Source organism: Oculina patagonica, chromosome 4 (assembly GCF_052425735.1).
Source record: "Oculina patagonica isolate OP01 chromosome 4, crgOcupat, whole genome shotgun sequence".
Lineage (NCBI taxonomy): Eukaryota > Metazoa > Cnidaria > Anthozoa > Scleractinia > Oculinidae > Oculina > Oculina patagonica.
In genome coordinates this window covers 55,710,974-55,732,663 of record NC_135761.1, presented here as the reverse complement: position 1 = coordinate 55,732,663, position 21,690 = coordinate 55,710,974, and the positions used below count along the sequence as shown (strand labels likewise).

Genomic DNA, 21,690 nt, shown 5'->3' with positions numbered 1-21,690 from the left:
AAGCGTGACCGTGACGTTGTGTTATTTGAGTGACATATGTCAAAAGATTGGATGTGCATGCGGTGAGGTGTAAGGTTTCGAGTCGAGTAGTTTTCCGGCCATGTTGAGCCATGATGTTAAAAAACAAGACAAGTTTAGTGTCTTTAGTGGATTAAAGTTGTGTTATTTCAAGATGCCTGTCTATCTTCGCAACATTTTTTGGCGACCACGACGGGAGACATGAGCTAGTGGAAATTCGAGGAATTGTCTTGCTCAAGGGGAGCTCAAGGTTGATTTATTCGCATCGCATCGCATCGCATCGTCTCGATTTGCCATTTTGGATTTCGCGTTCGCTTGTGGAACTTCGTACAGGATTTGGACTGTTTTCGGTGGTAAAAGTTCAGGAAAGTTGAGGTCAACGTTTGTTATTCTTATCGCTTCGCATGTATTTTCGTTTCACGGTTTTGTGGTTGTTTATTATCTTGACGTACAATTATTCGTCGGAGTCGTTCGTAAGGAAATCAAATCAACAAGAAGGTCTTCGAGGTTGTAGAGCGTGTGTTAAGGGTTTTGTTTTACGTCGCACGATAATGCCGCCCCCAGGAGAGTCAGAAGAAGTTGACGATAATGAAGAGCGAATTATAGAACTTAAACGGGAAAAGAGGAACAGAAAGACTACACTTACGAAAACGCGACACAATGTGGAAAGGCTTTGCGCGAGTGGCGAAGATCCCGAGTTGATTCAAAACGAAATTGACACTTTATGGAAGGTACTAGAAGCATGCCTTGCTGTCATGGACGAGCTACAGAAGGCTTATTTACACTTGGGCGACAACGACAACAAAAAGTCGGTCGCGGAAGAAATAGAAGCTGTGGAGAACGAAATAAACAATGCCATCGAAAAGGCCGAACGTGTGGCGAAGGAAATCCTGGAGAAGAAACACGTGGACGCAAGTAAAGAGGCATTGCCGCAAACTCCTTTGATGAATTTACCTCCTCCGTCAGGACATTCGCCTGCTTACAGCCACTTGTCAGGTTCTCAAAACCAAGGTAACTGTAGTCAGCGACTTAAGCCTTTAAAAGTGCCAGTGTTTAATGGTGAGAAAAGTAAATTCGAAGATTTCTGGGAGATGTTTTTGAGTCTTGTCGACCAGGGAGGGGAGCCGTCAACTATTAAAATGGCAAGATTGAGACAGAGTCTTACAGGAACTGCCCTTGAGGCCATTAGGGGTCTAGGGGTTTCAGAACCCGAGTATAATGAAGCTAAAGATATTCTTCAGTCGAAGTTTGGTGGAGAGCGAAGAAAGCTACAGGCATACATGGACCAGATCGAAAAGATGCCCCCATTGAAGAGTGCTGATGTCCAATCTTTTGAGCGGTTTGCTGATCTTGTTCGAATAGCAGTTGTTAAGTTGCAGGCAAAAGGGCGTGGTGGAGAGCTTGGTGATGGTACACTGCACAGTTTGTTAGTTAAGAAGTTGGCAGACAGTCAGGTTGAAAGTTACAGTCGCTGGTTGAGAGAACATAAGAAAGACAAGTCGGTGTTAACCTTGAGGGATTGGTTGAAGGAGGAAGTGAGGGTCCGAGTCGAGGCAGTGGAAATGGCACATGGCATTGAGGCTGAGCCTGTTGGAGGTGCTGCGGATGGTGGTAAGCATGGTGATAGAGGTCGTGGAAGCAGGAGTTTTTTCGGTGAAAATGGTAACTTTGGTAAAGAAACACCCTTTCTGAGAAGCAAGCCACCATGTGCATACTGTAAAGGATACCATGGAGTGTGGAGCTGCAGACGCTTTCAGAATCTGGAAGTGAAAGAGCGTTGGAATATCGCAAAGGAAAAACGGCTTTGTTTTCGTTGCCTGGCAAGTGATCATGAAGGAAGAGCTTGTACCAAGACTCGACCATGTAACATTAACGGTTGCACACGAAATCACCATTACTTGTTGCATGGCTTCGCACAGGATAATACAAAGGATGGGAGAGTGGTGACTTCACGGGAGGGGGCACCTACTCATACACACACATCGACCGCCAAGCAGGAGACAGCAACCGAGGCCCTTTCCCTTCGTACAGTGCCAGTGTGGTTGAAGGCAAATGATCGCAAAGTAAAGGTGAATGCTATTTTGGATGATGGTTCTAACGAGACTTTTCTTAACGAAGAAGTCGCAGGTGTTCTTGGTCTCAAGGAGAGATACCAGACAGCTACAGTTAATGTTTTGAACAATGAAGTGGAAACATTTCAATCAATGCCATTAGATGTGACAATTGAGAGCCTTGATGGGGAGTTTAGTAAGGATATTAAAGTAAAGACTTGCCCTAAAAGGGTAACTGGAAACTACAAGGTAGAGAACTGGAAACAAAGTAAGGACAGATGGCCTCATCTTAAAGAATGTGACTTTGCTGAGCCTGCTCAAGATGGACTTGTGGATTTGTTAATAGGTGTGGACAATGCAGAGCTGCATTATTCTAGAGCCGATATACGTGGTGAGGAAGGAGGCCCAGTTGCTCGCCTTGGACCTTTGGGTTGGACATGCATTGGATCACCAGAAGGAAAGCAGTGGACAGGAGCAAGGGCACATGTCAGTCGCACTTTGTTTGCCCGGGAGCCCAATGTCAGCGTTGATGGTGTTTGTTGTGACATTGATCGTACTTTAAAGGGATTTTGGGAGATAGAAAACTGTGGTATCGAGGGGCACGACACTGTGATTCTTACTGAAGAGGAGAATGAAGTGTTGGAGAAACTTAAGGGATCAATTCGTTACACTGGGAAAGGATACAAAGTGGGTGTACCGTGGAAGGAGGATAAACCTCGGTTACCTGATAATTGTCAGACAGCATTATCTCGGTTGTGCAACACAGAAAATAAATTGAAGAAGGACTGTGCTCTTGGGACAGAGTACTCTCAAGTTATCAAGGGTTATGTTGAGAAGGGGTACTTGAGAAGAGTTAAACCAGATGAACCATCGCCACCGGAAGTTTGGTACTTGCCTCACTTTCCAGTCGTCCGCATGGACAAAACTACCACTAAAGTACGCATTGTGTTTGACTGTTCTGCGAAAACAGATGGGGTTTCGTTGAATGATGTCATTTGTGCAGGTCCTAAGTTGCAGAAGGATTTGTTTGATGTGCTTATTCGGTTCAGGAGGAACCCTGTAGCTTTAGCCTGTGACATTAAGGAAATGTATTTGCAAGTGGAGATCGAAGAGGGAGATCGTCCTTATTTTCGAATATTATGGAGAGACCTCGATTCCAGTCGTGAACCTGATGTCTATGAGTTCAGTAGAGTAGTATTTGGTAAGAACTCTGCACCAATGGAGGCGCAGTTTGTCGCTCAAGAGAATGCTAGAAGGCACCAGGATGTGTATCCAATGGCCGCTGAAACTGTACTCAAATCAACTTACATGGATGACTCGATTGATAGTGTGGAAACTGTACAGGAGGGTATTCAGTTGTACAAAGAGCTGGACAGTCTGTGGGGAACAGCAGGCATGCAGGCAAGGAAGTGGATATCCAATTCTCCAGAGGTTGTTGCAGCCACGCCTGAAGCTGACAGAGCGACTGAGTTGCAGATCACTGAGGGGCAAGAACCTGTTGTTAAGACACTTGGTATTGCCTGGAATAGTACAGAGGACACATTTACTATTTCGACTGCAGAGGTACCTACGGAGATTCAGCCGACAAAGCGAGATGTACTGAGGAAGGTGGCTATGATATTTGACCCACTTGGTTTTGTCAGCCCTTTTGTCGTCAAAGCTAAGATTCTGCTTCAGGAACTGTGGTCGCGGGGATATGACTGGGATGATGTCATACATGACGAAATCGCGAGTAGAATTGGGAGCTGGTATGAGCAGCTTAAGAGCCTGGGTAATGTGAAGGTGCCTAGGTGTCTTCGTGAAGCAAAGGAAGTAGTTGCTAAGAGAGTTGTTACATTTGTCGATGCTTCATTACAAGCTTATGGGACTGTTGTATACTTACAGTGTGTATACAATGATGCTACCACTACAAGTCGGTTAATTGCTTCAAAGTGCAAGGTAGCACCATTAAAGCCAGTGACTGTGCCTCGCCTGGAACTTATGGGAGCTGTACTTGGTTTGCGCTTGACACAACGTTTAGCGCATGTACTTGGACTTCCCATGCAAACTGTAACATTTTACTCTGACAGTATGGACGTGTTGTGGTGGATTAGGGGTCATGGGCGGAACTTTCGTCCTTTCATTGCCAATCGCATCGGGGAGATACAGATGTTGACCGAGCCATCGCAGTGGCAACATGTAGCCACAGGAGAAAACCCAGCTGATCTATGTACAAGAGGGGCAACACCAGATGAACTAATGGAAAACTCACTCTGGTGGCATGGACCAAAGTGGTTACTGTCAAAGGATAAGCAAAGTTGGCCTAAGATGGATCTTAGGAGTCGTCCCGCTTCGTTGCCAGAAATGAAGACATCAAATCACAAGGAAGGGGTAGAGGATGTCGCAAGTGTTCTTACCTGTCATGTACAGAGTCTGACGAGTCGAGAAGGGAAGAGAGGGAAGTGTGAGGATTGGAGGCTTGAAACCACCCGTTTTTCAAGCTGGATACGGTTGGTACGGCTACAAGCCAGGGTGTGGCGAGTGGTCTACAATATGCGTAACCCAAAGGACAGGGTGAATGGGCAGGAACTGTTGCCAGAAGAAATTGAAGATGCCGAGGAGGAAATCATTAGTCGAGCACAGTTGGAGGCATTTCCTGAAGAATATGAGGCATTGCTGAGGGGAAAGGAAATTCCTAAGAAGAGTTCACTGGGCAAGTTATGTCCCTGGTTGGATGATCAAGGTGTAATGCGGTGTGGGGGTCGACTTCAATTTGCTGAATGTCTTCCTTACGATGTCCGGTTTCCTGTAATACTAGCAAGGGGTCAGTGGGTGACAAAGCTGATAGTCAAGTATTACCATGAGTTGTCTAACCACAGTGCTGGGACAAATTTTGTGTTATCACAGATTAGTGGAAGATTCTGGATTGTCGCAGCCCGAGAGGAAATAAGAGCGTGGGAGAATGAATGCAACGAGTGCAAGAGACGAAGGAACAAACCAGCCACACAGATAATGGGTCCATTGCCACAAGTAAGGCTGCGCTTCACATTTCGGGCATTTGACCAGACAGCGGTGGATTACGCAGGCCCGTTCACCACTATACAAGGGCGTGGGCGTCATCGGTTAAAGAGGTGGTTGTGTGTATTTACATGCTTTTCAACTCGTGCTGTTCATCTCGAAGTGGCGTGGGGGCTCGACACAGATAGTTTTCTAAATGCATTTACCAGATTCACCAGTAGGAGAGGAGTTCCCAAGGAAATGGTTAGTGATAATGGCACTAACTTTGTTGGAGCAGTAAATGAACTTAAGGAACTTGTGGGTCAATTAGACAAGGACAAGATTCAGCGAACGACTGCACAGACGGGGATAAAGTGGAAGTTAAACCCCCCAGGAGGTCCTCATTTTGGTGGGGCCCATGAGATTATGGTGAAGGCAGCCAAGAAGGCGATTTATGCTGTGCTGAGTAGCAGTGATGTCACAGATGAGGAACTAATCACAGTCGTCACAGGTGCCGAGAGTTTGCTTAACTCTAGGCCACTCACCTATCAGTCAGCAAATGCTAAAGATGATGTGCCGTTGACACCCAATCACTTCTTGTACGGGCAGATGGGTGGACAGTTCGCGCCAGAGAGTGTCGATACTACGAGATTCAACCCACGGAAGAGGTGGCGCAAGGTTCAAGAGCTGATCTCTCGAGTGTGGTCCAGGTGGTTAAAGGAGTACTTACCCATGTTAAACACTCGTCCAAAGTGGACCGAAGTTGTCAAGGACCTTAAGGAAGGAGACGTTGTGCTGGTTCTGGATCCAAAGCTGCCACGGGGGAAGTGGCCATTGAGCCGTATCATTGAAACCTATCCAGGGAGAGATGGACATTCTCGAGTCGCAAAGGTTCAGTGCGGAGAGAAGACTGTGGTGCGACCAATTCATAAATTGGTACCACTCTCGTAGAACATTAGGAAACTTTCAGTTGAAAACATTTATTGTTACATTTTTTCGTGTTATACACACTGCGGTCCCCTCAGTGCGGGGAGGGGGAATGTTCAGGAGGAAAGCGTGACCGTGACGTTGTGTTATTTGAGTGACATATGTCAAAAGATTGGATGTGCATGCGGTGAGGTGTAAGGTTTCGAGTCGAGTAGTTTTCCGGCCATGTTGAGCCATGATGTTAAAAAACAAGACAAGTTTAGTGTCTTTAGTGGATTAAAGTTGTGTTATTTCAAGATGCCTGTCTATCTTCGCAACAATAACCAATTAAGAATGTAAGGAGTTCAGCGCTCGAAGGCAGCGAAGTTTAAAACGATTAAGAACGCAATTTTTACTAGTACAAGTCTTTAGGCGCTAATATTAATTTAACCTAAAATCACATAGCAAAAACAAAGACCGCTTGGACATGTCCAAGCTATTTAAAACTACCACTACGTCAGACCCATGTCACGCGATCTCTCGCTTGTAGCTATAAATTATCATTCACCTATTTTCAGTTTGAATACTCTGCGCTCTGTTTGTGTGAAATATTTATTGTTGTGTTACTCAAGCGTTTGGCTCGGAGCGAGTACAAGTCGTACAATTTACCCGGAACGTGTTAAATATTGCAAAACAACGACTTATTTTCTGGATATCCCAATTTTTGTTTTGAGTTTACGGTATTTTGAGAATCGAAACGTAAGTTGCAAGCTCAGCAAGAATGTGTCAAAGCACGGGATACACGTCATCGCGCCAGGGGAATTACCAAAAGCTTGTCGGAAGACGCTAAACGGAGAAACACAATGGGATAGCCTTTATAGTCTACTCTTTATTTTGGCGTGATTTGGCTTTCTTTTAAATGAACTGGTTTGGGTTATTTTATTGAACATTCGGAACAAAATAAATATTTGCATGCGTAAGCAGGCATTTTTCCGGCTAGGCTTTAAAAAGCAAAAGATGACGTGGTAAAGGAAATTCATGTCACGTTCACTCCGTGACTAACGCAAACACGACTTGTGTGTTTCTCAAGTGACTGCTTTTCTAAAGATTTTACTGTGCGGCGCCGTGCCTTTAATTTAGCCAAAGCACTGAAAGAGGTCAGGAGGTCAAACGGGTCAAACATTACCCGCACGAACACACTAAAACGTTGCTAATAGTTAACCAAAGGGAACTCATTTCGTGACAATTGATTATTTCTGCTGAGTTGCACAATTTAGAATTGCAACATCATCTATCTAGCAAAGCGCACTTTTACTAAAAATAGATTTCACCACAGTGAGTCGTGAGTCGGACAACAATTTTAGTTTTGGCAAAGGCTTTGTATGGAGGGGACGCATTCTTGACAAGAAAAAAAGGGAGAGAAAGGCACAATTTGTGGCCGAGATTCTCGAAAGGCTCGAAAAATGATAGATTTCAAACATTTTTGCTTTAGTAAGTGAAAAACAGATTGAAGGTATCCAAAAAATGGCCCAAAATTGAATTTATTAGTCGAAGATCCGGTAATGACACCTTGATTTCCAGTGCAAAATTATTCAGGCTGCCGAGAAATTTAAGCGGCGGATAGCAAATTACTATCGAATTATATAATTGCGAAGGATAGCACTTGTTTGCTTCATTTAGGCACCGGAAAGATCGTCGGTTGCAAGAAGTTCAGAATTCTTCCCGAATTTGACGGCACTGATCGCCGGCCATCCGATCTGTTTCGACACATGATAGATAGAGGGCGAAAATATTATGCTATTCAAACGCCTTTCTAATGGAATTGACGGCGGGTTTGATTTAAATAAAGCTAGTATTTATCCCCATTACTATTACAGACTGCAGCTACAGCTGCCGAGCTCGAACAGTGTATATTAAATAGTATTTGCCGCGACAATTGTGTAACGAAATTGACCTCTTTAAATATTCGGGTCAGGCAAGGGGACCGATCGGACGAGCGTTTCTTTGTGTAATTTTGTGGTGGCATAAATCTGAGGTTAGCTCTGTTGTGTTGCAAAATGTGCCACTAAGAACAGTGTAAACGCTTTGCATTTCTCATAAAAATAAATGTTTTCTTTCAGCAAATCCCGGCAGCAAATCGGGCCTTTATAATCCATTCAATAACTGAGAGTAAAACATCTTACACATTTATTGAATAATTGCTCTGTTTGACAAACCTTTTGTTTCAAACCACGGTTTGAGCTTTCTACGTTGCACAGGTAAGGCTTTCCGAAGTCCGAGCCAATCTGGCCATGGTTTTGTGAAACAATCGCTAAATATGCCTCCAAAGTGCCCGCCAACCATACATTGCTCTTACAGAGCGGTGTCCGAATTTTGACTCACACCGGGGGTCAAATTCTGTGACGTCATTAGTGCGCTTCGCTAATTGCAACATCATTAAATGTGTTATGTGATATATATATAAGTGTTTTTGTAGCTTTCGAATAACAAAATGTTTTGTGAAACATTTGAGAAGAAAAATAAGCGATAGGAAAATAGAACGACGTTTCGATGACGCCATGTCATCATTATCAAGTTTTATTATAATACGGAGTTCAGGCTTATATAGTGATCTAGGGTGTGATAATATACAGTCGAACCCCTATTAAGCGGCCAACCCCTATTAAGCGGCCAGTTACTAAAGACCCGAAAATATTGTCAGTAAAATACTGTAAATATAACCCCTTTAAAGCGGCCACCCCTATTAAGCGGCCGCGGCCACCTTTCTGCCGCCCCAATGAGCGTTCTTCTATTGTTTTTACCTCTATTTAGCGGCCAATAAGAATGTTATATACGATATTTAAATTAATTTCCAACAATCTCAGACCGTGACGGCCGATAAAATCATTCAAACACAGGTTTATTGTCGTCTTCCTGTGATTCCGTTATTCCTTTTCACCTTATTTTGTATTGAAATAATGTTACCTTTTAAAAAGACCTTATGCTAATTTCTGACAAACCCCTATTAAGCGGCCAACCTCTATTAAGCGGCCAGTTGCCATTTCCCCGAGGGTGGCCGCTTAATAGGGGTTCAACTGTATTAGCATATTAAGATTTTAAATAAACAGTTTAGCACGCACAGAATCTGATTGCGTGTTAAGTTTCGGCTTTATGTTTCTAATAAAGAGCATTTCGTAAATTAAACAGTCCAACTTCGTGCGGCATTTCTTTAAAACAGAAAACTGGTCTTGTACATTGTAGACTTGCAGCTGGTGGTCTTCTTTTAAGTGTCGGTTTTGTAGCCTGTTGTGAAATTACTTCCGGTGGAAGCAGTAAACGTTAAACGTTTCTTCCGTTCAGAAGTTAATGCATCGCTATTAGAAAAATAAACAGCAACTGTTTTGCTGGAAATGTAGTCGTTAGAAATGGGATGTGTAGCCGTAAGGTAAAGAATAACGAGGAGAAGCGGCTTTTGGTAATATCCAAACGAAAATTTAACTCTCAATGTGGGGTTAAGATTGCGTGACGAGACAAAAGGTAACTCTGTCGTGCGTAACCTAACCTGCGATCAGGCGTTATTTTTCTGCATTAAGCCGAGTAGAAATCTTTCTAACTCGAAAGGAAACAACTATTTCGATTAAACATGTTAAAGGCAAACGTCAAAGTTTACCTTTTTTAACCAAGCCAAAGTATATGAGTCGCAAAGCACCCAGCCGTCGCGACTGACAAGTACAGCATTTACTCCGCGAAAATAAAAAAATGCTTGAACTGAAAGACGATTGAATTCTTCCATGATATGTTCGAACAACAATGCCCAGGATAAACCTTCTACTCATACTAACTTCATGCAAAAAAAGTCGATATCTCGAAGAGATCTTTGATTCTTCTCGGCACTTCGTGCCTCGTCGGAAAGCTTCGCTTTCCGAAAACAAATCGTCGCCCTTCGGGCGACGATTTTTTCGCCCCAGGCGACCATTGTCAGAATACGATATCACCAGGCGATCTGCAAACAAGTATCGCATGACGGCGTTTGTATCACGTACGCTTACACGATCGCTTTGAAGGTCGTTTTGCACGGTAGAGATTTTGAATTGCGGACAAACTTGACTCCTCTGTGCCCTGTGTTGTAACATGCAAACCGAAGCATTTCCTAATAAGGATCTGGTCTGAAGTGGGATAAGGTATAATTATGACGGCTCACCCCGCTCAATTTCCCCACTCAGGGACAGGGTGGAATCGTTGGTTTTACTGCGAATACTTAAACTTTTAGACCTCATTTCTAAATGATATGATTATTATATCTTAATTTTGTATTTTTACTAAGGGCCAGCCTGATTCCTAGAAGGCTTACTTGGTTATTAGCTTGTCCAGTTTGGCTTGTATCTGTTCTTGACGGCCACAAGTACGAACTTTGCTCCCCACTGCAAACAAGAAGATTTAAGTTTTTTAAAACCGTCACCTAAACCCTATTAGTTTAGCCTTCTTCTGATAATATAACTCTATTATCCAACCAGTTTCTATTGCTATTCATTAACATTATATTTTTTTTCAAAGGAAAACTGCCCTTTTGATAGAATTGTTTAGTTTTGTTTCCTCACACATCCAAAAATATTAAAGAAATGGAACTTTATGTAAGTCCCAGTAAACAGTAACAGTAAACCTTAATTCAGTAGTCTGAAGTACTGAGTACATGTAGTAGTAGTAACTACGTGAAGACTGAGTAAAAGGGATTGAAACGAATTGCAAAATGTTTTGTCTTAATTCTTTCGGCGGCTCTGGCCATCCCAATAAAATGTTTCGTTTTCCATCGCCCGACCGACCCATTTTTTTCGAAAAGTAAAAAAAACAATCCAGATTCACTAGTCAAAGAAGCAAGTACTTCAATTTACAAGCACACGATCTTGTTTTATTAACAACAATTGGTATGATGTGATGTCTTTGTCTTTAATAAACATCGATAATACGTTATTTAAAGACTGTTAAGGAAAAACGAACGAAAAGACCACGTTTTCGAGTTGACTTTGTAATCAGGCTTTCTTACTAAGCAGCCCGGCCTTCTCTGGAACCCAGAACCCTTCATGTGTTCATTCTGTTTTTTTGCCCGACCGACCGACCCACCATCACAAGAGACGGAGCGATGGGAAACAAAACATTTTATTGGGATGGCCTCAGCTTCAACTTCTTATACGACCTCTAATAAACGTGCAATTTAATTTTCTTTCACCAGCATAAAATGCAAATGAAGAATGATCAGAGGTATCATCAACTTACTAAACAACCAGGCGGGGCACATCATCTTCGTCAGTGCAAAGTCTTACGGGGTTTCCTTGCTCTGTTTTCCAAGATTCCTAATATGAAAAAGAAACATTGACCTTCATTTAGTTAATTAGACAACAAGACTCCCTTGCACATGCAAAAGGTCCTGTACAAAGGCTTGCCACAATAGATCATCCTATTTATAAAGAGAGTCTGCACATGTTTTGCTCAGTACTGGTTTTACTGTGAATATTCCGTCCTCGTTCGGTTCCTTCGCTTCAAATCTTTATTTAACTTTTACATGTCCTCGACCTCTTGTCTAAATAAAATTTTTATATGTTAATTTTGTATCCTTTCCCGCTCTTCTGAAGGGCTAGCCTGATTCCTAGAAGGCTTACTTGATTATGAGCTTGTCCAGTTTGGCTTGTACCTCTTCTTGACGGCCACACGTACGAACTTTGCACTCCACTGCAAACAAGAAGATTTCAATTTTTTTAGTTTTCTAAATTATTTTAGCTTGTTGCAGATCGCTTTTTAATATCGATTAATATTTATGAAGGAAAACTGCACGTTAAAGGAATCGTTTACTTTTGTTAGCTCGTACATCCAAGAATAGTGAAGACATGGAAAAATTTTGTTGGACTCATAACTTGTGTTTAACAACAGTAACTGAGTACACCCCGGGGTACACCTTGCTTCAGTAGTGTGAAGCACTGGGTGGTATATCGGAATCGGATAAGTGTAACTTATAAACACAGAGCCGGATTAAAGGGATTGAAATGAACTGCAAAATGTTCTGCCTTGTTTCGGCGGCTCAGCTTCAACTTCTGACGTGGTTGAAACAGAAAGTAAAACATATTCCACGAAACGTGTTATTTGAAATGTAAATGAAGAATCAACATCAACTTACTAAACAACAAGGCGGGGCTCATCGTTTTCTTCAGTGCAAAGTCTCACAGGGTTTCCTTGCTCTGATTTCCAAGATTCCTAATACAAAAAAGAAACATTGTCCTTTTATTAAGAAGAACGAAAAGCACTGCATACCATTGCTTCACCAAGCAAGACCAAGCGAGACTTCCTAATATATTTTTTGGCATACATGAGGTAAAAAATCACACTTAACTTTTTTTAAAGTTACAAAAGGATGACAGCAAGAGGATTCGAACCCGGGTCGTCGGATTACCCTTATTCCACCCTTGCACTTCTTCACATCATGTACATTATGATACCCCTTTGTACCTTGACACGGTAGCAGACTGTTAAGCTCGTTTACGCCCCTATATAGACTACGTTCGTAGCGACGAAGCTAACCTATCTGGTAGGCCCGGGCCTACAAAATTTTCAGCATCGTATTTTTGACTCGGATCTGTAAAATTTGCAATAAAACAATTCAGACTGAAGCATCTGCAATGTCGTATCTAAAAATTACAAATCCCAGAACTATCCTTTCGCGATGAGAGATTGAAAGAAAATAAGTGCAATTCTCTGTTGTGAAATGATATATTTAGGGGGTGTCGAAATATAAATAAAATTCCAAAACGTGAAGCGAAGGGCATTTGCAAAAGTCTTTATCTGAAAAATTTTCCCGATAAAGGGTATTAGCGGATACCCAAAAAAGGTGGCCTTAACAGTCCGATTGACGTGGCTACAACTCTTTAAAAAGTTCGCCATGTTACGCTTGATAGCATTTCGTTTGCCACTGCTTATATGAAAGAAGATGAGAGAAATATTCGAACTACCGTTTTGAGAGAAAACAAACTAACCCAGGCAACGGGCTCTTGACTGTGACCTTTGAGGCGAAGAAAAAAAGGGTTTCCTCTTATAAATTTGCATTGTTGTCAGTATTCTGACGTCACATGCGACTTCAGTGACCGGGATGATATGAATAAGGGATATTTCGAAAAGAGAGATTCGAATGGCAAATCGGTCAGTATTAACCGGGATTGCGGACTAGTGTCTGGGTATAAAACACAGTATTAACTGACGCAGGCTACGGACTGCGGACTGAGTATAAAATACGGACAAGAGTATAAACTGTAGAATAAGAATTGTAAAATGCAAAAAACGCAAACTGAGTTTAAAAATAATGAAACCGAGGCTACAGGCAAAAAATTGTGATTCACCTCAGCAAAGTACCTACAGTCGAAACAGCTCTAGCGTTCTGATCAAACGTGAAGAGCTCTTCTCTTCAATATCCCATTCTTGCCGGCGAATATTTTAATCGAGAAAATTAGGTACATCAGGTCGAAACGCACTGAATGTCTAGCTCACTCTATGCAATTAACTATGTTTAGACAGTTAGCGTTTTTATTAGTAGCGGTGATATTCGAGTTTTGGCCAACTGATTTTCGAAATGATATTTTGAATCTTACTTATGACGCACTTGTGTTACTCGACCTTACTCGGTTCTTCTTCTGACATTTTGCATATATTTAATCCAAAGCAAGTGCTGTACATAGAAGCAACCTCCAACCATGCTACTCAGTTAAGCTGTGAAACCTACCATCAACTCCGGCCCTGCTAAAATTTGTTACACGAGTTTCGTTTCTTCAAGCGAACGTTTCCTTTTTCTAAAGGTTCGTGGCTGATTAACGAAATACCGTCGATGTTATGGCAGTTTTGTGCCCTATAGTTGTCAGCTTTTGTCAGCTTATTTTCCTTCCTAGCATTTGATTGGCCAGAAATTTAAATGAGGTAAAAAAAAAAATTTGGGGGGCCAGAACTCTCGCACTTGCTTACTTCTGTTCTGCATTTCTTTTATTTATAATTATCTCATGTGATTCCTGAACGGCCCATCAGACGGACGTATTTACGAAAATACGGAGTAAATTTTACTTGTGATATATCACATTCAGCCGATTACATTGTGACCTTAAGAAAGAAAGAGGCGATATTTGCCTTATCAGCATAAGCGCTTCAGTTTCTGATCGAGCTACAAAAATATCAATTCTGAACATTACAAGAGCGTGACACGATTAACTTTCGCTTTAAATATTAATACCTTTGGAGACCCGCGGTGACTCATCCTCGGAGACCCGGGGGCAGTTTGTGGGGCAAGAGAAACGCGAAAAAGCGGGTAAAAAATAGCGCGAAACTGCCAGTTACATAAATCAGCATCTAAAAGTTCTATTGACTGAAAGTGCCTCTGGGGAAAGATTCTTACCAGACCAGTTCAAAAAGCTCTCTGAATACTGCCTCGTGATTGGGCAGAAAAATCTTTTGTTTTCCCTTTGTATTATTCTGCCCAATCGGCGAACAGCTTGACTGCGGTCCTTTTGTTGTGTTCTCATGCAAACGAAGTATGTACACAAAGCCAGTTCGCTCGCTATATCTGTCTTGCTTTTTAGCGGAGAATTTGCTCGGGAAGGAAACGTTTCGGCTAGTGCCTCCCCTGGTCCAAAACGTCGAAAGTTTGACGGCCATGCCCGCGGAGAAACGGCGGATTCTTCAGATTGTGGTCGATCGCAGGAATCGTAACACTTGAATGCTACTTGCGAGCTATTAAAGTTTGTGTGCGATATGCAGCTTGTTGCACTGCTATAAAAATGGATGTTTTTCAGATCTTTTACGGAAAGATTGATGACAGTTTGAGGCGAAACTTTTCCAAACAAGAGTATATTTTTCACGAACAAACCAGGCAGATGTGTCAAGCGGCCGATCGCGACTAGCTACGCGTGCAAAGCGTGCAGCAGCGATTCTAGCACTGGCTTTTGTGTACAAAAGGACCGAAGTCAAGCTGGTCGTCGATTGGGCAGAATAATACAAAGGGAAAACAAAAGATTTTTCTGCCCAATCACGAGGCAGTATTCAGAGAGCTTTTTGAACTGGTCTGGTAAGAATCTTTCCCCAGGGGCACTTTCAGTCAATAGAACTTTTAGATGCTGATTTATGTAACTGGCAGTTTCGCGCTATTTTTTACCCGCTTTTTCGCGTTTCTCTTGCCCCACAAACTGCCCCTGGGTCTCCGAGGATGTCCCCAGGGGCACTTTCAGTCAATAGAACTTTTATATGCTGATTTATGTGTGTAACTGGCAGTTTCGCACTATTTTTTACCCGCTTTTTCGCGTTTCCCTTGCCCCACTAACTGCCCCTGGGTCTCCGAGGATGGCGGTGACTTTGAACTCTTATAACTTTTTTAAGATTCAACCAAACGCGGCCAAACTTTCTGAGTTTTCCTAACATTTATCTGGCAATAATGTGGTAGGCTGGCTAATGTGTCAGGAACTTGACATTTCCATGGCAACGGCATTTTGACAGGCACGTTTTTTTTTTGCGTGTTTCTGTTAATAAAAATTAACTATAATGGAATTATTTTTACATTTTTACGGTTTTAAAGCACATTTTTATTGATTTTTAGTACTTTGCAGTAATTTTGGGTGGTTTTCTGGCATTTTGGAAAAATTTTGAAATCCAAGATGGCGGATCAAAGATGGCGGCTGTTTGGACATCATGATGTAATTGTCACGTGATGTGACGTCACCATCCCACGTGACGTATACCAAAAGAAAGATGTTTGAACATACAATACATCCTGTAAGTTTCATTGTGATTGCATAAATATTCTGGAAGCCCCCCCCCCCCCCCCCGGTCAGAGAAAGTCAAATAAAGCCCGGTCTGAATTAGTCTCCCTCGCAGCCGTTCTTAGTGTCGTCACGCAACAAAAATTCCTCCCCACAAACGGCTGCTCACATTCGAACAAAATTCCTTTCCGCATTTCAACCAATCACCATTCGGTTCATATATCTCGGGAACCGTGCCCGCCAAAGTAATCAACCAATCGCGTTGCGTGTTTTATCTTGCAGTTCTCAGTTCAAAATGTCGAAGAGGCTTTGTTGTTAGCAATACATTTCAAATTTCGAGCTTAAATGCAAATGCGTTGAGAACCATTTCGATTTTCCGGCGATTATTCTGATTTGTTCATGTCTGGACGTGAATGTGATCTGCTATTCAGCGACCAGCGAGTTGTCAGTTTGCAAAGTCGGCTATTGGACGGCTTATAAGACCTTATATTTATAACCTTTTAATTGGCCTCTGATCATCTTCAAGAGCTTAAAACTGAATTGATGGGAATCTTTAAGGATCAGGAAATTCCAAGAACGGAACGCTTATTAAGAGTCGAGAAAGACAATGAAGAAACCACGGCAGCTCCATGCCGTGGGAAAGCTTCGAAATCAGTTTACAATTTCTGATCAATACCACTTGACAATGACTTGATACAGGAGAGACTGCGTGCGAAATACATGGGATCGAATGTCATTTGAAACGCAGACATGCAGCATGATTTCAACGCCGCAAAATTACAGGAGTTACTCTGTGTATTTGATTAGTTTCTGCTCCAAATTCAAACCGAAATAACATTGTCTTTGTAATCATGCAAGTGAATTAAAAATACGCCGTAGAGAATTTTAAAAGCTGACACAACAGTCCCGTGAATGATTCTAAATGCTCGGTGATTTCGTTGAATATCGAATCCATTGTCAATTTTATTCGAATGTTTCAAAACGCGTTGACAATGTTTTGAAAATATATTTAGAAATGAATTGCAACGCTTTCTGGTTCGGTCGAAAAAAATGCCAACGTTTTCTAAACGCATCCAAATGTTCTTCTCTACAACAACCCAGTTCGCGGGAAACACATGTTGATTGCAATCTCCTGTGCTGTGATTGGTCACATAAGAAACAAAGGGAAAGGAATGTTGTTCGAATGTGAGCAGCCGTTTGTGGGGAGGAATGTTGCGTGACGACACTAAAAACGGCTGCGAGGGAGACTAGGGGTGCGTTTCTTTGGGAAAAATCCGAATCCGGATTCTTGATCCAAAAACGGATTTTGCGTTTCTTTACCTATATCCGAAAATGGATTAATCTTGGATCAATGATCTGAAGAATCCACACTTCGAGTGGATACATCAGATCATATCTGAATCCGGATTTTTAGGATTCATGATCCGTGCGTTTCTTTGGGAAAGGATTCGAAAAAAGTACCTTGGCCCAGCGGTCTTTGCTGTGAAAATACAGGTTCGCTCTTTGTAAACACTGCCATACGGAAAGTTTTAGGCGGTTATTTCGATCAAAATACAAAAATATTTCACGATAAAAGGAAACGGTAGCTTCAGATAGGTATGTAGTATCATTTTAAACGGGATACAGGTTTTCTAGAACAGCTACTGTGTGCCTACGGAAGTTGTATCCTTTTGAAATTGTCACGAGTGAAATTTGCACTGATCATTTCGCAATCATTCTTCGCTCTCAGATGCATTCTCGCCACATTGTTATTAACGCTAAAGAAGATCTACTTCGACGTGTGGTTTTTGTAAAAGATTTTGTATGCTAAAATTATTTTAGCTAGGATACATTCGACGAAAAATAAATTTGTGCTGATATTTTATGTTCTGTGCGAAATGTGTTTACGGGGTTGTCATGGCAAAAAATCCATTTTCGGATTATTCGTTTCTTTGGGAGCAAAGTATCCGTGTGATCTGAGATCAATAATCCAATTTTGGATTTTCCCAAAGAAACGCACCCTAGGTCTGAATAGGGTTAAGTTTAATCTAGAAAATACGGTACTTCCTCCACGCTTTGTAAATAGCCAACTGGTCAGCCTCCTACCAGTTGGGGTTTTTAACTAGTTTATGTTCGATTTGCAAATTTGTTTTGCATATAATTCAGTGCTAGGCACATTGACACTTAAATAAAAGTTATTTATTTATTTATTTATTTATTTATTTATTTATTTATTTATTGTGTCGACCTAGGCTAGGAGCCGGTAGGTTCAACCATTGCTCTTCGGCTGCTTTAGAAACTATCTGAATTATCGAAGATCAAACCATTAAAGAGCTAAAACATAAATGGGTAACATAAAAAAGTGAGATAAAGGAACTTTAATGTTAACTGGCACGCTCACTTCCGAATGCCTTAACCTGCGATCAGGCGATCTTTTTTTTTTCGAAAGGGAGACGGGAAAAAAACTCGTTGGAAGAACTTCCTAAACGTCTTCACGGAAGCAAATTGGATGGGGCGCTAGTCCATCGCAGGGTTACCCCCCAGCAGTAAATTCGCCGGTACCCACTTATACACCTGGGTGGAGAGAGGCAGTATGAGAGTAAAGTATCTTGCCCAAGAACACAACGCAGCGCCCAAGACAGGTCTCGAACCCGGGCTGTTCGGCTCGAAGTCGAACGCGCTAACCATTAGTCCACCGCGCCTCCCAAGCCAACCGCCTTAATTCACCAAAAATGAAAAAAAAGACACGCGAAAATTAAGGTGCAAAAAACATTGTCACTAATTAAGCTAAGACAGGAGCCAAATTTAAATTAATCTGTTGGTACATTGTAACCGTAGACTGAGAAACTTCATAACGCGTAGCTGTTCAATTGAAATGTATTTCCAGCCGTTTTAGGCTACTCAAAGTGTAAATGGAAATTTCCTGACACAATATGCCCCCGGTCGTCGACTGGTAACTAGTACCGGTTAGCCTGCTATGCACTCCGGTTAGCCTACTATGCACTTCGGTTAGCCTACTATGCACTTTTTTTTAGCCTACTATTCACTTCGGTTAGCCTACTATGCACTTTGGTTAGACTGTTTACGGTTAGCTATCGATATTTGTAAGGGAAACATGATATATAGTTAAAATTTACGCTTTCTTGGGAGCCGGCTCCCGGTGGCGTAGCGGAATCACACTCGCTCTTCAGGCAGACGACCCGAGTTCCACCCCGGGGCACATTATATCGAACAATCTCGTTTTTCCTCTTTCAAAAAATCGAAAAAAACATTTTAGTGTCTAAAGTGGGCGTAAAAAAAAATTGCCCGGAACCTTGCGATCGGGCAATTATATTACCTTCGCGCTCTAGGCTTTTAAATTTAATTGGTCCATTTTTTTTTTCGAAAGAGTGGCGCTATCCACTGGAAAATGATTTATTCAGTGGATGACACGAATTTAACGAATAATTTTCACTACAAAAAATATCACGACAAGAAATTTTTGACTGAATCAATCAGTTCCTATTCAGTTATTTTTGCGTACTACACTAACTCGTATGTGTGCAATTTATACCGGCGTAGTAATAATAGCCATAGGAAATATTAACCCTGGAATGGTGAGTCGAGGAGCGAGAGGAGGGGATGTTTATGTAATCATGTTGTCCTCGATGATATTTGAGTTACTGATTTTGGAAATTATATTTTGAATCTTACTCCTTGATGCGTTTTAGTGCTGGTCGTGTTACTTAGTTAACCCTGGTTAACCCCTAACCCAAAGCAAGTGCTGTTCATAGAACCAACCTCCAACCATGTGAAACTTACCATAGTCAGCTCTGGCTCAGCCAATAATATTAGTTACCACGAGTTTCGTATCTCCGAGCGAACGTAACGTTTCCCTTTTTCTGAAGGTTGTATAATAATGTTATGCGGAACGTAAACACCGTCGCGCTGATGTTGTGATGTCTGGTGTTTTACGGCGGATGTGGCTTGTCGATATCATTTTCCTTCCTCGCCATTTGATTGGTCAGAAATCGAATGAGGTGAAAAGTTTTGTTTGGCGCCAAAACCACTCGTCATGGATACTTGAACTTCCGTTTCCTCTTACGAAAAAATAGCAAAGATAACGAAATACTCATCTCTCTTGAATCTCCCATTTCTGAAATTTCTACGATTTTTTTTTATTATTATTCTGGTCGTAAAATTCTGGTTTCTTGTTCGAAATCCCATATTAATCCTTGGGAATACAGCCGGTGAGCTCATCCTCTCCCTCAAATTATTAATATTCAACCCCCCAAAAACGTGACTATTCCGTTTGCTTTCTTTTGTTTAATTATCTCACGTGATTTCTGAGCAATCAGGTGGACGTATTTAAGAAAATCAGGAAAATACGGAGTAAATTTTAGTTTACTCGAGAGATCACATTCAGCCGATACGGATAACACTGTGACCTTTGTGGTGCAAGAGGCGATATTAGCAGCGCTTCAGTTTCTGATCGAGCTACAAAAATTTCAATCCTGAACATTAAATGTTCAGGATTGAAATTTTTGTAGCTCGATCAGTACAAGAACATGACACGATTAACTTTCGCTTTGAATATTTAATACCTTTCATGCTGTGATGCGAGTTTGAAAACTCAAAATTTTACAAAGAATCTATAGGCACATTAGCGCTTTTGCAACCAGAAAGTTGGTAGTTTTTAAAAGCAATTATCTCCTTGAATATTAAACGCAGAGCACTGAAAATTTGGTCGATTATTTGAATTAACCATCTGGGGTCCATGATGTTTTCTCTTTGCAAAGTCGTATGCTATAAATGAAGCAAAATGTAGACAATGACGTCAGGGATTCGCGTGACAGACGAAAGTCACACAAGACAACAACTTTTGAGCGATTGCAATGCTTTTGCAGACGACCCCAGGGTTTGTTTCAAACTTGGCCTTGTGTACCCGGTGCCGGTGTTTATTTGACTTCGATATAGTTTATTCGAGTCCAGTGGTTTTTATTCATTAAGTTGGTCAGAAATGTAGTCTGAAATGCAGCCGTCCTCTCGTTGGGGGGTTGGGACGAGAGGACGGCTGACATTTCAGACTACCGGTAGTCAGAAATGTATCTTTTTTTTTCAGAAATGTATCTTGCCATTATGCCTACAGCTTATTTGTCATAAATTATTTAAATGCTTGAGAGGCTTATTTACAACTCCACCTTGGAGACCTGGCGTTTAACCGAGTAAATACGGTACTTCGATATTTTGTCGACCCGGAAGCCGGCAGTTGAACCATCGGTTACTCTAGAAACTTATTTACAAAAGGCTAAGATATAATTATCGGAGATCAAACCATTGAAGAGCTAACGTAACATTAAAAAAAGTCGGTGAGGGTAAAAGACGGAATGAGTTTGCGGAATGGCATGTGGCATGACTTGCGGAATGGCATAATTATGCGGAATGTAATTTACGCGGAATGACTCATTGACATAAATTTTACTGAAGAGCGCGCCAATTTTTAAAGAGCAGCCGCTTTATTAAATACTGCGGGCTTAATGATGACAATCAATTGAAGATACAGTAAGTCGTATGATGTTCTTCACGGATTCTACGAAAAATATTTCGGCGGCCAGTGTTTCCCCAATGCTAAGGATTTCCCATTCTGTGGACGGTTTATAGCTTTTAGTCAAAAGAAAAAAACAGCGACGGAAAAGCATCCGACCGTAGATCTTTATCGCGAACCGAAAAATGCCTCGGATACATCTTTGTATTAATATTCATGTAGCGGTTTATATTGGTATAAGTTAAACATAACATGGAGACAGAAAGTCCAGTTTTGGCAGATGTCATCTCAGCCTCAGTAAGTACAGGGTACAAAGCAGAGAGATTACGAACACTACGGCATATTTGTTTCATTTGAAGTTTACTAGCCTTGCTTTTCGTTAGTCTCCTTCGCAGCCGCTCGGGCTGAAATGACACAACGCTCCCGGTTCGGCTCGAGTGCCGGGCTGCGAAGGAGACTAGCTTTTCGCCTCCCATTATGA

The 21,690-nt window shown here is 41.7% G+C and overlaps 1 protein-coding gene and 1 long non-coding RNA gene across 10 annotated transcripts in view; one reads left to right on the top strand and one right to left on the bottom strand.

The window, feature by feature from the left end:
- LOC144650739 (agrin-like) overlaps positions 1-21,690 on the top strand; it is a 43,879-nt gene that overhangs the window by 8,600 nt on the left and 13,589 nt on the right. The gene's annotated exons all lie outside the window — the stretch shown is intronic.
- LOC144650786 (uncharacterized) lies at positions 8,060-12,399 on the bottom strand. The gene is made up of 4 exons (XR_013570197.1): positions 12,097-12,399; positions 11,585-11,654; positions 11,202-11,278; positions 8,060-10,351 (listed from the first exon to the last, which is right to left on the bottom strand). It is a non-coding gene; the product is annotated as an uncharacterized LOC144650786 (long non-coding RNA).